Here is a 14,839-nt window from a genome sequence, read left to right as displayed (position 1 = left end):
CTCCCTTCTCTCTCCCGACTGGTGTCCGTCTCTCTCCCTTCTCTCTCTTGACTGGTGTCCGTCTCTCTCCCTTCTCTCTCTTGACTGGTGTCCGTCTCTCTCCCTTCTCTCTCTTGACTGGTGTCCGTCTCTCTCCCTTCTCTCTCTTGACTGGTGTCCGTCTCTCTCCCTTCTCTCTCTCCCTTCTCTCTCTTGACTGGTGTCAGTCTCTCTCCCTTCTCTCTCTTGACTGGTGTCCGTCTCTCTCCCGACTGGTGTCCGTCTCTCTCCCTTCTCTCTCTTGACTGGTGTCCGTCTCTCTCCCTTCTCTCTCTTGACTGGTGTCCGTCTCTCTCCCTTCTCTCTCTTGACTGGTGTCCGTCTCTCTCCCTTATCTCTCTCTCTTCTCTCTCTTGACTGGTGTCCGTCTCTCTCCCTTCTCTCTCTTGACTGGTGTCCATCTCTCTCCCGACTGGTGTCCGTCTCTCTCCCTTCTCTCTCTTGACTGGTGTCCGTCTCTCTCCCTTCTCTCTCTTCACTGGTATCCGTCTCTCTCCCTTCTCTCTCTTGACTGGTGTCCATCTCTCTTCCTTCTCTCTCTTAACTGGTGTCCGTCTCTCTCCCTTCTCTCTCTCCCTTCTCTCTCTTGACTAGTGTCCGTCTCTCTCCCTTCTCTCTCTTGACTGGTGTCCGTCTCTCTCCCTTCTCTCTCTCCCTTCTCTCTCTTGACTGGTGTACGTCTCTCTCCCTTCTCTCTCTTGACTGGTGTCCATCTCTCTCCCGACTGGTGTCCGTCTCTCTCCCTTCTATCTCTTGACTGGTGTCCGTCTCTCTCCCTTCTCTCTCTTGACTGGTGTCCGTCTCTCTCCCTTCTCTCTCTTGACTGGTGTCCGTCTCTCTCCCTTCTCTCTCTCCCTTCTCTCTCTTGACTGGTGTCCGTCTCTCTCCCTTCTCTCTCTTGACTGGTGTCCGTCTCTCTCACTTCTCTCTCTTGACTGGTGTCCGTCTCTCTCCCTTCTCTCTCTCCCTTCTCTCTCTTGACTGGTGTCCGTCTCTCTCCCTTCTCTCTCTTGACTGGTGTCCGTCTCTCTCCCTTCTCTCTCTTGACTGGTGTCCATCTCTCTCCCGACTGGTGTCCGTCTCTCTCCCTTCTCTCTCTTGACTGGTGTCCGTCTCTCTCCCTTCTCTCTCTTGACTGGTGTCCGTCTCTCTCCCTTCTCTCTCATGACTGGTGTCCGTCTCTCTCCCTTCTCTCTCTTAACTGGTGTCCGTCTCTCTCCCTTCTCTCTCTCCCTTCTCTCTCTTGACTGGTGTCCGTCTCTCTCCCTTCTCTCTCTTGACTGGTGTCCGTCTCTCTCCCTTCTCTCTCATGACTGGTGTCCGTCTCTCTCCCTTCTCTCTCTTAACTGGTGTCCGTCTCTCTCCCTTCTCTCTCTCCCTTCTCTCTCTTGACTGGTGTCCGTCTCTCTCCCTTCTCTCTCTTGACTGGTGTCCGTCTCTCTCCCTTCTCTCTCATGACTGGTGTCCGTCTCTCTCCCTTCTCTCTCTTAACTGGTGTCCGTCTCTCTCCCTTCTCTCTCTCCCTTCTCTCTCTTGACTGGTGTCCGTCTATCTCCCTTCTCTCCCGTGGTGTGCCATCGTGCTCCTTTTATTTAGCCTCCATGGCTGGTTGGCACTTTCCTCTAATTACCTCCACTTAGATCTGTCCGTGTCGGGGGTTGCCCAGCTCCTGTAATCCCAGCAGAGGGAGCCAACGTCACCTCACATACCTCCCCTCTGCTTCACAGAGTTCAAGTAACAGACACATGTCAACATCAACTGTTCAGAGGAGACTGCGTGAACCAGGTCGAATTGCTGCAAAGAAACCAATACTAAAGGACACCAATAAGACGAAGAGACTTGCTTGGGCCAAGAAACATGAGCAATGGACATTAGACCTCTGTGTGTGTGTGTGTGTGATTGTTGAAAACAACTGAAAACTGTTTTCTGCCCCTCCAAAAGATAGAATTTGTAGATTATTGGCCCTCTTTCTGGGACTCACCCACAAACAGGACCAAGCCTGACCTGCTGAGGAGTGACGGACTCCATCCTAGCTGGAGGGGTGCTCTCATCTTATCTACCAACATAGACAGGGCTCTAACTCCTCTAGCTCCACAATGAAATGGATGCAGGCCAGGAAGCAGGCTGTTAGCCAGCCTGACAGCATAGTGGAGTCTGCCACTAGCACAGTCAGTGTAGTCAGCTCAGCTATCACCATTGAGACCGTGTCTGTGCCTCGACCTAGGTTGGGCAAAACTAAACATGGCGGTGTTCACCTTAGCAATCTCACTAGGATAAAGACCACCTCCATTCCTGTCATTATTGAAAGAGATCATGATACCTCACATCTCAAAATAGGGCTACTTAATGTTAGATCCCTTACTTCAAAGGCAATTATAGTCAATGAACTAATCACTGATCATAATCTTGATGTGATTGGCCTGACTGAAACATGGCTTAAGCCTGATGAATTTACTGTGTTAAATGAGGCCTCACCTCCTGGCTACACTAGTGACCATATCCCCCGTGCATCCCGCAAAGGCGGAGGTGTTGCTAACATTTACGATAGCAAATTTCAATTTACAAAAAACAAAATGACATTTTCGTCTTTTGAGCTTCTAGTCATGAAATCTATGCAGCCTACTCAATCACTTTTAATAGCTACTGTTTACAGGCCTCCTGGGCCATATACAGCGTTCCTCACTGAGTTCCCTGAATTCCTATCGGACCTTGTAGTCATAGCAGATAATATTCTAATCTTTGGTGACTTTAATATTCACATGGAAAAGTCCACAGACCCACTCCAAAAGGCTTTCGGAGCCGTCATCGACTCAGTGGGTTTTGTCCAACATGTCTCTGGACCCACTCACTGCCACAGTCATACGCTGGACCTAGTTTTGTCCCATGGAATAAATGTTGTGGATGTTAATGTTTTTCCTCATAATCCTGGACTATCGGACCACCATTTTATTACGTTTGCAATTGCAACAAATAATCTGCTCAGACCCCAACCAAGGAACATCAAAAGTTGTGCTATAAATTCAGACAACACAAAGATTCCTTGATGTCCTTCCAGATTCCCTCTGTCTACCCAAGGACGCCAGAGGACAAAAATCAGTTAACCACCTAACTGAGGAACTCAATTTAACCTTGCGCAATACCCTAGATGCAGTTGCACCCCTAAAAATTAAAAACATTTCTCATAAGAAACTAGCTCCTGGTACACAGAAAATACCCGAGCTCTGAAGCAAGCTTCCAGAAAATTGGAACGGAAATGGCGCCACACCAAACTGGAAGTCTTCCGACTAGCTTGGAAAGACAGTACTGTGCAGTACCGAAGAGCCCTTACTGCTGCTCGATCATCCTATTTTTCTAACTTATTTGAGGAAAATAAGAACAATCCGAAATTCCTTTTTGATACTGTCGCAAAGCTAACTAAAAAGCAGCATTCCCCAAGTGAGGATGACTTTCACTTTAGCAGTGATAAATTCATGAACTTCTTTGAGGAAAAGATTATGATTATTAGAAAGCAAATTACGGACTCCTCTTTAAATCTGCGTATTCCTTCAAAGCTCAGTTGTCCTGAGTCTGCACAACTCTGCCAGGACCTAGGATCAAGAGACACGCTCAAGTGTTTTAGTACTATATCTCTTGACACAATGATGAAAATAATCATGGCCTCTAAACCTTCAAGCTGCATACTGGACCCTATTCCAACTAAACTACTGAAAGAGCTGCTTCCTGTGCTTGGCCCTCCTATGTTGAACATAATAAATGGCTCTCTATCCACCGGATGTGTACCAAACTCACTCACCAAACTCACTCACTAAAAGTCAAACCTTGACCCAGAAAATATAAAAAACTATCGGCCTATATCGAATCTTCCATTCCTCTCAAAAATTTTAGAAAAGGCTGTTGCGTAGCAACTCACTGCCTTCCTGAAGACAAACAATGTATACAAAATGCTTCAGTCTGGTTTTAGACCCCATCATAGCACTGAGACGGCACTTGTGAAGGTGGTAAATGACATTTTAATGGCATCGGACCGAGGCTCTGCATCTGTCCTCGTGCTCCTAGACCTTAGTGCTGCTTTTGGTACCATCGATCACCACATTCTTTTGGAGAGATTGGAAACCCAAATTGGTCTACAAGGACAAGTTCTGGCCTGGTTTAGATCTTATCTGTCGGAAAGATATCAGTTTGTCTCTGTGAATGGTTTGTCCTCCGTCTCCTCCTGACAAATCATGTTGGTGTTCCTCAAGGTTCCGTTTTAGGACCACTATTGTTTTCACTATATATTTTAACTCTTGGGGATGTCATTCGAAAACATAATGTTAACTTTCACTGCTATGCGGATGACACACAGCTGTACATTTCAATGAAACATGGTGAAGCCCCAAAATTGCCCTCGCTAGAAGCATGTGTTTCAGACATAAGGAAGTGAATGGCTACAAACTTTCTACTTTTAAACTCGAACAAAACAGAGATGCTTGTTCTAGGTCCCAAGAAACAAAGAGATCTTCTGTTGAATCTGACAATTAATCTTAATGGTTGTACAGTCGTCTCAAATAAAACTGTGAAGGACCTTGGCGTTACTCTGGACCCTGATCTCTCTTTTGAAGAACATATCAAGACCATTTCAAGGACAGCTTTTTTCCATCTACGTAACATTGCAAAACTCAGAAACTTTCTGTCCAAAAATGATGCAGAAAAATTAATCCATGCTTTTGTCACTTCTAGGTTAGACTACTGCAATGCTCTACTTTCCGGCTACCCGGATAAAGCACTAAATAAACTTCAGTTAGTGCTAAATACAGCTGCTAGAGTCCTGACTAGAACCTAAAAAATTTATCATATTACTCCAGTGTTAGCCTGTCTACACTGACTTCCTGTCAAAGCAAGGGCTGATTTCAAGGTTTTACTGCTAACCTACAAAGCATTACATGGGCTTGCTCCTACCTATCTCTCTGATTTGGTCCTGCCGTACATACCTACACGTACGCTACGGTCACAAGACGCAGGCCTCCTAATTGTCCCTAGAATTTCTAAGCAAACAGCTGGAGGCAGGGCTTTCTCCTATAGAGCTCCATTTTTATGGAACGGTCTGCCTACCCATGTCAGAGACGCAAACTCGGTCTCAACCTTTAAGTCTTTACTGAAGACTCATCTCTTCAGTGGGTCATATGATTGAGTGTAGTCTGGCCCAGGAGTGGGAAGGTGAACGAAAAAGGCTCTGGAGCAACGAACCACCCTTGCTGTCTCTGCCTGGCCGGTTCCCCTCTTTCCACTGGGATTCTGTGCCTCTAACCCTATTACAGGGGCTGAGTCACTGGCTTACTGGGGCTCTCTCATGCCGTCCCTGGAGAGGGTGCGTCACCTGAGTGGGTTGATTCACTGATGTGGTCATCCTGTCTGGGTTGCCCCCCCCCCCCTTGGGTTGTGCCGTGGCGGAGGTCTTTGCGGGCTATACTCAGCCTTGTCTCAGGATGGTAAGTTGGCGGTTGAAGATATCCCTCTAGTGGTGTGGGGGCTGTGCTTTGGCAAAGTGGGTGGGGTTATATCCTTCCTGTTTGGCCCTGTCCGGGGGTGTCCTCGGATGGGGCCACAGTGTCTCCTGACCCCTCCTGTCTCAGCCTCCAGTATTTATGCTGCAGTAGTTTATGTGTCGGGGGGGCTAGGGTCAGTTTGTTATATCTGGAGTACTTCTCCTGTCCTATTCGGTGTCCTGTGTGAATCTAAGTGTGCGTTCTCTAATTCTCTCCTTCTCTCTTTCTTTCTCTCTCTCGGAGGACCTGAGCCCTAGGACCATGCCCCAGGACTACCTGACATGATGACTCCTTGCTGTCCCCAGTCCACCTGGCCGTGCTGCTGCTCCAGTTTCAACTGACCTGAGCCCTAGGACCATGACCCAGGACTACCTGACATGATGACTCCTTGCTGTCCCCAGTCCACCTGACCGTGCTGCTGCTCCAGTTTCAACTGTTCTGCCTTATTATTATTCGACCATGCTGGTCATTTATGAACATTTGAACATCTTGGCCATGTTCTGTTATAATCTCCACCCGGCACAGCCAGAAGAGGACTGGCCACCCCACATAGCCTGGTTCCTCTCTAGGTTTCTTCCTAGGTTTTGGCCTTTCTAGGGAGTTTTTCCTAGCCACCGTGCTTCTACACCTGCATTGCTTGCTGTTTGGGGTTTTAGGCTGGGTTTCTGTACAGCACTTTGAGATATCAGCTGATGTACGAAGGGCTATATAAATACATTTGATTTGATTTGATTGTGTGAGTGGTGGCAGTTGCAACCTGTTCCATAATCAAAGCATCTACAAATACTCAACCCTGCCACTTCCACGCTGCCAGTTCGTAGCCCCTGTTCAGTCAGCTGTTTGTTCCCGCATAGATCTTGTTATCTTGTTGTGCCTGTTTTTCCCTAGCCCTACGCTGCTTTTCTCTCTTCTACAGTTCTGTCCGCTCTGACTGGTTCCTGTGTCCAATACCTCGTTACGTCAATCCTGCTTCTCTGCCCTGGAACCCTGCTCTACTGCTTCATTGGATTCCGCTCCGGACCTGCTTAGCCTGCCCTTTCTCCACTTGCCCCAGCCTCAGCCCCAGTTCCTGGTTCCCTGCTGCCCGCCCCAGCTCCCCCTGGCCTGCACCCCATCTCCCCCCGCTTTTCAATAAATACCTTAGTTACCTTATCCCTGTCTCCCCGTCTGAGTCTGCACTTGGGTTCACTTGCTTCGCCCCGCGTTACAATCAGACTGTTAAATAGCCATCACTATCAGGGTACCACCCGGTTACTCAACCCTGCAACTTAAATGCTGCTGTCCTATATACATAAACGTGGAATCACTGGTCACTTTAATAATGTTTACATACTGCTTTACTCATCTCATATGTATATACTGTATTCTATTCTACTGTATTGTCATGACTGTCTTGATCAGGTCAGGTTACAGGAGACCACAACCTTACAGATTATCTCTCACCCCCAACAGAGGAGGAGAGATCTAGGGGTCTGAAGATGTGGGGGTTTTATGACCCCTCACGCCCATGGTAAATCTTAGGCCACAGACAACATTCCTTTGTCTTCTCACTATGGAGAACCAGCCTCAGAACATTAAACATGAAATAAAGGGACTTTGGAACAATGGTTTCCGTCAGCCACAATGGTGGTCATGACGATAGATGGAATATGAAAATGTATGTCATTTTTGTTTTGTTATTAAAGGTTAATAGATGACATTATTACGAAAACATTGTAACTTTAAGAGTTTTCCTAGCATATGCTTGATATTTATACATTGTACGTTGTGTGGAAAATGTCCAAATCAAAGAGAATGTTTTGGTAAAGATGAAATGTGAAGTTAGTTGTCTAAAATTGGATTTGAGTAAAATCTAGACATTGCCTCTTAACTTGGTACGCCCAGTTACTCCCACTTCTGACCCGAGGGTATAAGACATGTGAGTTAAGAATTAACATAGACTAAGTGACCCAAGCTGCAGCCATGGTCTAAAAAGTCAACGAACCCGAAACGCAACACAAGGTTTTTTCTACCCAAGCTACGGATGAGTAGTTGTGTCTAAGCGGGTGAATTCAAGCTGGACCACCTAGCCTCCACTCTCCATCGAATCGTGGTATCTACACTGTTTCATTCCTACGCTGTGAGCTCTGAGCTACAGAGCTGTCTGTCCTCAGAAGACCCCTTCCAGAACAAGGGCGAGGGAACAGACCACTAAGCCAAAAGGACCCTGACATCGTGAGGACAACCAGAGAGTTGCGCTGGAGAAGTGCATCATTGAGAAGCCTAAACGGTCCACGAGGAGCTTCCCATCTGAGACCTCCCACACGTAATTACATCATTATATTCTGACCCATAAGAGCGGCAGTTTGGGGCAAGGGTTAAAATAAGCATAGCTGACATTTGCACCCAAATGTATATTTCTCTCGTGTACTTTCTCTTTTTCTCTCTCTTTTAAATCCCCATTTTGGGTAACACGCGCCTTAGTGTGTTGGCCCGTTATACTAAGTTCTAATCAATAGCCTAGACTGTTTTTGTGTATGTGTATATTTTATCATCATTTTAGCTTTCTAGTAAATAAATACTCAACTAAGATTGGTGAGACCCGGGTCCGAACTCATTGGTGGGACCCGGGTCCGTGCAGATTCCCAGATTATACGACGTTCAGAACGAGACTGTAGAGGAAACTGATTAATTAGCGACTGTTGTAAAATCGATATTCTGATATTCTTTGAGTTAATTTGGGAAATAGAAACTCAATAAAACTAATTTTCCCATGGTGCCCCAGGTTAATGAGTTAATAATTGCTTGATTCATTTAATCACACAATTAGAAACCTTTAATCATTCGATGAGCAACAGTCGTCACATTAACTAATACAACGTCACGACAGTATTTTAGTCAATGCCACTCTGACATTGCTCATCCTAATATTTATATATTTCTTAATTCCATTCTTTTACTTTTAGATTTGTGTGTATTGTTGTGAATTGTTAGATACTACTGCACTGTTGGAGCTAGGAACACAAGCATTTAGTTAGATATTACTGCACTGTTGGAGCTAGGAACACAAGCATTTAGTTAGATATTACTGCACTGTTGGAGCTAGGAACACAAGCATTTAGTTAAATATTACTGCACTGTTGGAGCTGGGAACACAAGCAGGCTCTGACCCCATGCTGGGTGGCTGAGAGGGAGGCTACTGGGAGCTCAACATCCAGGACAGGCTCTGAGGCTGAGAGGGAGGCTGCTGGGGGCTCAACATCCAGGACAGGCTCTGACCCCATGCTGGGAGGCTGAGAGGGAGGTGGCTGGGAGCTCAACATTCTGTACATGATCTGACCCCATGCTGGGAGGCTGAAAGGGAGGCTGCTGGGGGCTCAACATACAAGACGGGTTCTGACCCAATGCTGGGAGGCTGAGAGGGAGGCTGCTGGAAGCTCAACATCCAGGACAGGCTCTGATCCCATGCTGGGAGGCTGAGAGGGAGGTGGCTGGGAGCTCAACATTCTGTACATGATCTGACCCCATGCTGGGAGGCTGAAAGGGAGGCTGCTGGGGGCTCAACATACAAGACGGGTTCTGACCCAATGCTGGGAGGCTGAGAGGGAGGCTGCTGGAAGCTCAACATCCAGGACAGGCTCTGATCCCATGCTGGGAGGCTGAGAGGGAGGTGGCTGGGTGCTCTGACCCCATGCTGGGAGGCTGAGAGGGAGGCTGCTGGGTGCTCTGACCCCATGCTGGGAGGCTGAGAGAGAGGCTGCTGGGTGCTCTGACCCCATGCTTGGAGGCTGAGAGGGAGGCTGCTGGGAGCTCAACATCCAGGACAGGCTCTGACCCCATGCTTGGAGGCTGAGAGGAAGGCTGCTGGGAGCTCAACATCCAGGACAGACTCTGACCCCATGCTAGGGGGCTGCTGGGTTCTCTGACCCCATGCTGGGAGGCTGAGAGGGAGGCTGCCAGTTCTTCTGACCCCATGCTGGGAGGCTGAGTGGGAGGCTGCTGGGAGCTCAACATCCAGGACAGGCTCTGACCCCATAAAGGGAGACTGAGAGGGAGGCTACTGGGTGCTCTGACCCCATGCAGGGAGACTGAGAGGGAGGCTACTGGGTTCTCTGACCCCATGCAGGGAGACTGAGAGGGAGGCTGCTGGGAGCAGATGGTCAGTCGTCCCCTAAAGTGGTGCTTCATCCCACCAGCCGTTTATGTAAAAGGCAGCTTCTAATCCACTATGCTGGATCAACTATGGTTGCCAGCTCCAAAGTCCACAGGCTGCCCTCCATCACGTGTGCTCCTGGGCACAGTATCAGGGAGCAGTAGGGCTTTTGAGTGACAGGCTTATTTAGGGACGTAATCTGTTCATCACATTGCCACTACAGTAATGAGATCATCTAATGGCATCCAACATATGCTATCTCTCCTTCTTTCTTCTCTTCCTAACTGACTCTCCTATGGAGCGATTTCAGTGCCAACAGAAATTGTATTTGAATTTGTATTAGGATATTGAATTTGAATGTAATATTTTGGAATTTGTGATGCACAAATTGAATCATTGAATTCATCAATTTTACTTGTATTTCGTGATTTGAAACTGAGTTGAATGAATATTGCATTAAGTTTTAAAATAAAATGTAATTTATTTGATTGTTTTTGTCATTTAGCAAACACAGTTATCCAGAGTGATTTAAAGGAGCAACTAGGGTTAAGTGACTTGCTCAAGGGCATGTTGACTTGTGCAATTGAAGAAGGCCTTTTTTATTAGCATGATGGGTTGAAGTGCTTCAGGGGGGCGGTCACTTGTGTTTTCGAGGTAGTCGACCTGAGTCTCCATATGAGTTGAATCAGGGGGAAGCAGTACTCGCTAAGCAGGGAGTGTGACAACCTTTACAATGGTGCCACTGGGTTAGGGTTAAGGTTAGACCTAACCCAACAGTACTAACCCTAAAGCTAACCCAACAGTACTAACCCTAAAGCTAACCCAACAGTACTAACCCTAAAGCTAACCCAACAGTACAAACCCTAAAGCTAACCCAACAGTACTAATCCCAACCCAACAGTACTAGCCCTAACCCAACAGTACTAACCCTAAAGCTAACCCAACAGTACTAACCCTAACCCAACAGTACTAACCCTAAAGCTAACCCAACAGTACTAACCCCGACCCAACAGTACTAACCCTAACCCAACAGTACTAACCCTAATCCTAACCCAACAGTACTAACCCCAACCCAACAGTACTAACCCCAACCCAACAGTACTAAACCTAAACCAACAGTACTAACCTTAACCCAACAGTACTAACCATAACCCAACAGTACTAACCCCAACCCAACAGTACTAACCGAACCCAACAATACTAACCCTAACCCAACAGTACTAACCCAACAGTACTAACCCCAACCCAACAGTACTAACCCCAACCCAACAGTACCAACCTCAACCCAACAGTACCAACCCTAACCCAACAGTACTAACCCCAACCCAACAGTACTAACCCCAACCCAACAGTACTAACGCCGACACAACAGTACTAAACCTAACCCAATAGTACCAACCCTAACCCAATAGTACTAACTTAACCCAGCTAAGTGACCACAGGTACAGTAGGTGACTATAGCTAAGTGACCACAGGTACAGCAGGTGACCATAGCTAGGTGACTATAGCTAGGTGACCACAGACACAGCAGGTGACCATAGCTAGGTGACTATAGCTAGGTGACCACAGATACAGTAGGAGACTATAGCTAGGTGACTATAGCTAGGTGACTATAGCTAGGTAACCACAGATACAGTCGGTGACCATAGCTAGGTGACCACAGGTACTGTACCTAGCTATAGTCAATAGCCAATATCTAGGTGACCACAGATACAGTAGGAGACTGTAGCTAGGTGACCACAGGTATAGTAGGAGACTCTAGCTAGTTGACCACAGGTACAGTAGGTGACTATAGCTAGACTATAGCTAGGTGACCACAGGTACAGTAAGTGACCACAGGCACAGTAGGAGACTATAGCTAGTTGACCACAGGTACAGTAGGTGACCACAGGTACAGTAGGAGACTCTAGCTAGGTGACCACAGGTACAGTAGGTGACTATAGCTAGGTGACCACAGGTACAGTAGGTGACTATAGCTACACTATAGCTAGGTGACCACAGGTACAGTAGGTGTTTACTTCCGGCACCGACAGAGATGGCCGCCTCTCTTCGCGTTTCTATGAAATTATGTAGTTTTATTTCTTACATTGTTACCCCAGGTAATCTTAGGTTTTATTACATACAGTCGGGAGTAACTATTGGATATAAGAGCAACGTCAACTCACCAACATTACAACCAGGAATACGACTTTCCCGAAGCGGATCCTCTGTTTTGCCCCCCACCCAGGACAATGGATCAGATCCCAGCCGGCGACCCAAAACAACGACGCCGTAGAAGGGGTGGACGGAGCGGTCTTCTGGTCAGGCTCCGTAGACGGGCACATCGTGCACGGGCAAAACAGAGGATCAGGCACATCTCTCTGGAAGGCTACCCTTCCAGAGAGACATCAGAGACTGTAACGTTCTTTGTTTTACGGAAACATGGCTCACTCGAGACATGCTATCGGAGTCGGTACAGCCAGCTGGTTTCTTCACGCATCGCACCGACAGAAACAAGCATCTTTCTGGTAAGATGAAGGGCGGGGGTGTATGCCTTATGATTAACGAGACGTGGTGTGATCATAACAACATAAAGGAACTCAAGTCCTTCTGTTCACCTGTAAACTGGAAACCACATATCCTGAGGCTGTATTTATTGTAGCTGGGGATTTTAACAAGGCTAATCTGAAAACAAGGCTTCCTAAATTCTAGCAGCATATCGATTGCGCAACCAGGGCCGGCAAAACCCTAGATCATTGCTATTCTAACTTCCGCAACGCATATAAGGCCCTCCCCAGCCCTCCTTTCTGAAAAGCTGACCACAACTCCATTTTGTTGCTTCCAGCCTATAGACAGAAACTAAAACAGAAAGCTCCCGCACTCAGGTCTGTTCAACGCTGGTCCAACCAATCGGATTCCACACTTCAAGATTGCTTCGATTGGACTGGGATATGTTCCGCATTGTGGCGAACAACAACATTGACGAATACACTGAGTCGGTGAGCGGGTTTATTTGCAACTGCATCGGCGATGTCATACCCACAGCATCTATTAAAACATTCCCAAACCAGAAACTGATGGCAGCATTCGCGCAAAACTGAAAGTGCGAAACACTGCTTTTAATCAGGGCAAGGTGACCGGAAACATGACCGAATACAAACAGTGTAGCTATTCCCTCCAAAAGGCAATCAAACAAGCTAAGCGTCAGTATAGAGACAAAGTAGAGTCGCAATTCAACGGCTCAGAAACAACTTCTTTGCTCGCTTTGAGGACAATACAGTGCCACTGACACAGCCCGCTACCAAAACCTGCGGACTCTCCTTCACTGCAGCCGACATGAGCAAAACGTTTAAACGTGCCAACCCTTGCAAGCCTGCAGGTCCAGACAGCATCCCCTGCCGCGTCCTCAGAGCATGCGCAGACCAGCTGGCTGGTGTGTTTACGGACATATTCAATCAATCCTTATCCCAGTCTGCTGTCCCACATGCTTCAAGAGGGCCACCAATGTTCATGTTCCCAAGAAAGCTAAGGTAACTGAGCTAAATGACTACCGCCCCATAGCACTCACTTCTGTCATCATGAAGTGCTTTGAGAGACTAGTCAAGGACCATATCACCTCCACCCTACCGGACACCCTAGACCCACTCCAATTTGCTTACCGCCCCAATAGGTCCACAGACGACGCAATCGCAATCACACTGCCCTAACCCATCTGGACAAGAGGAATACCTATGTGAGAATGCTGTTCATCGACTACAACTCAGCATTTAACACCATAGTACCCTCCAAACTCGTCATCAAGCTCGAGACCCTGGGTCTGGACCCCGCCCTGTGCAACTGGGTCCTGGAGTTCCTGACGGGCCGCACCCAGGTGGTGAGGGTAGGTAACAACATCTCCACCCTGCTGATCCTCAACACTGGGGCCCCACAAGGGTGCGTTCTCAGCCCTCTCCTGTACTCCCTGTTCACCCACGACTGCGTGGCCATGCACGCCTCCAACTCAATCATCAAGTTTGCAGACAACACTACAGTGGTAGGCTTGATTACCAACAACGACGAGACGGCCTACAGGGAGGAGGTGAGGGCCCTTGGAGTGTGGTGTCAGGAAAATAACCTCACACTCAACGTCAACAAAACAAAGGAGATGATCGTGGACTTCAGGAAACAGCAGAGGGAGCAGCCCCCTATCCACATTGATGGGACAGTAGCAGCAGCAGCGCCTCTTCAGCCTCAGGAGGCTGAAGAAATTCGGCTTGTCACCAAAAACACTCACAAACTTTTACAGATGCACAATCGAGAGCATCCTGTCGGGCTGTATCACCGCCTGGTATGGCAACTGCTCCGCCCATAACAGTAAGATTCTCCAGAGGGTAGTGAGGTCTGCACAACGCATCACCGGGTGCAAACTACCTGCCCTCCAGGACACCTACAGCACCCGATGTCACAGGAAGGCCAAAAAGATAATCAAGGAAAACAACCACCCGAGCCACTGCCTGTTCACCCCGCTATCATCCAGAAGGCGAGGTCAGTACAGGTACATCAAAGCAGGGACAGAGAGACTGAAAAACAGCTTCTCAAGGCCATCAGACTGTTAAGCAGCCATCACTAACATTGAGTTGCTGCTGCCAACATACTGACTCAACTACAGCCACTTTAATAATGAAAAAATGTATGTAATAAATGAATCACTAGTCACTTTAAACAATGCCACTTCATATAATGTTTACATACCCTACATTACTCATCTCATATGTATATACTGTACTCTATACCATCCACTGTATCTTGCCTATGCCGTTCTATACCATCACTCATTCATATATATTTGTTTATGTACATATTCTTATTAATTCCTTTACACTTGTGTGTATAAAGTAATTGTTGTGAAATTGTTAGGTTAGATTACTCGTTGGATAGTACTGCATTGTCGGAACCAGAAGCACAAGCATTTCGCTACACTCGCATTAACATCTGCTAACCATGTGTATGTGACAAATAAAATTGAATTTGATTTACAATAGCTAGGTGACGACAGGTACAGTAGGAGACTATAGCTAGGTGACCACAGGTACAGTAGGTGACTATAGCTATGTGACTATAGCTAGGTGACTATAGCTTGGTGACCACAGGTACAGTAGGAGACTACAGTTAGGTGACCACAGGT

The 14,839-nt window shown here is 47.3% G+C and overlaps 1 protein-coding gene across 3 annotated transcripts in view; it reads right to left on the bottom strand.

Annotated features, from left to right (window-relative positions):
• The window catches only part of LOC110523061 (retinoschisin-like), a 50,682-nt gene that overhangs the window by 20,115 nt on the left and 15,728 nt on the right, over positions 1-14,839 (bottom strand). The window lies entirely within an intron of this gene.

Source organism: Oncorhynchus mykiss, chromosome 5 (assembly GCF_057628025.1).
Source record: "Oncorhynchus mykiss isolate SJ-2025 chromosome 5, ASM5762802v1, whole genome shotgun sequence".
Lineage (NCBI taxonomy): Eukaryota > Metazoa > Chordata > Actinopteri > Salmoniformes > Salmonidae > Oncorhynchus > Oncorhynchus mykiss.
This window is presented reverse-complemented; position numbering and strand designations above follow the sequence as displayed.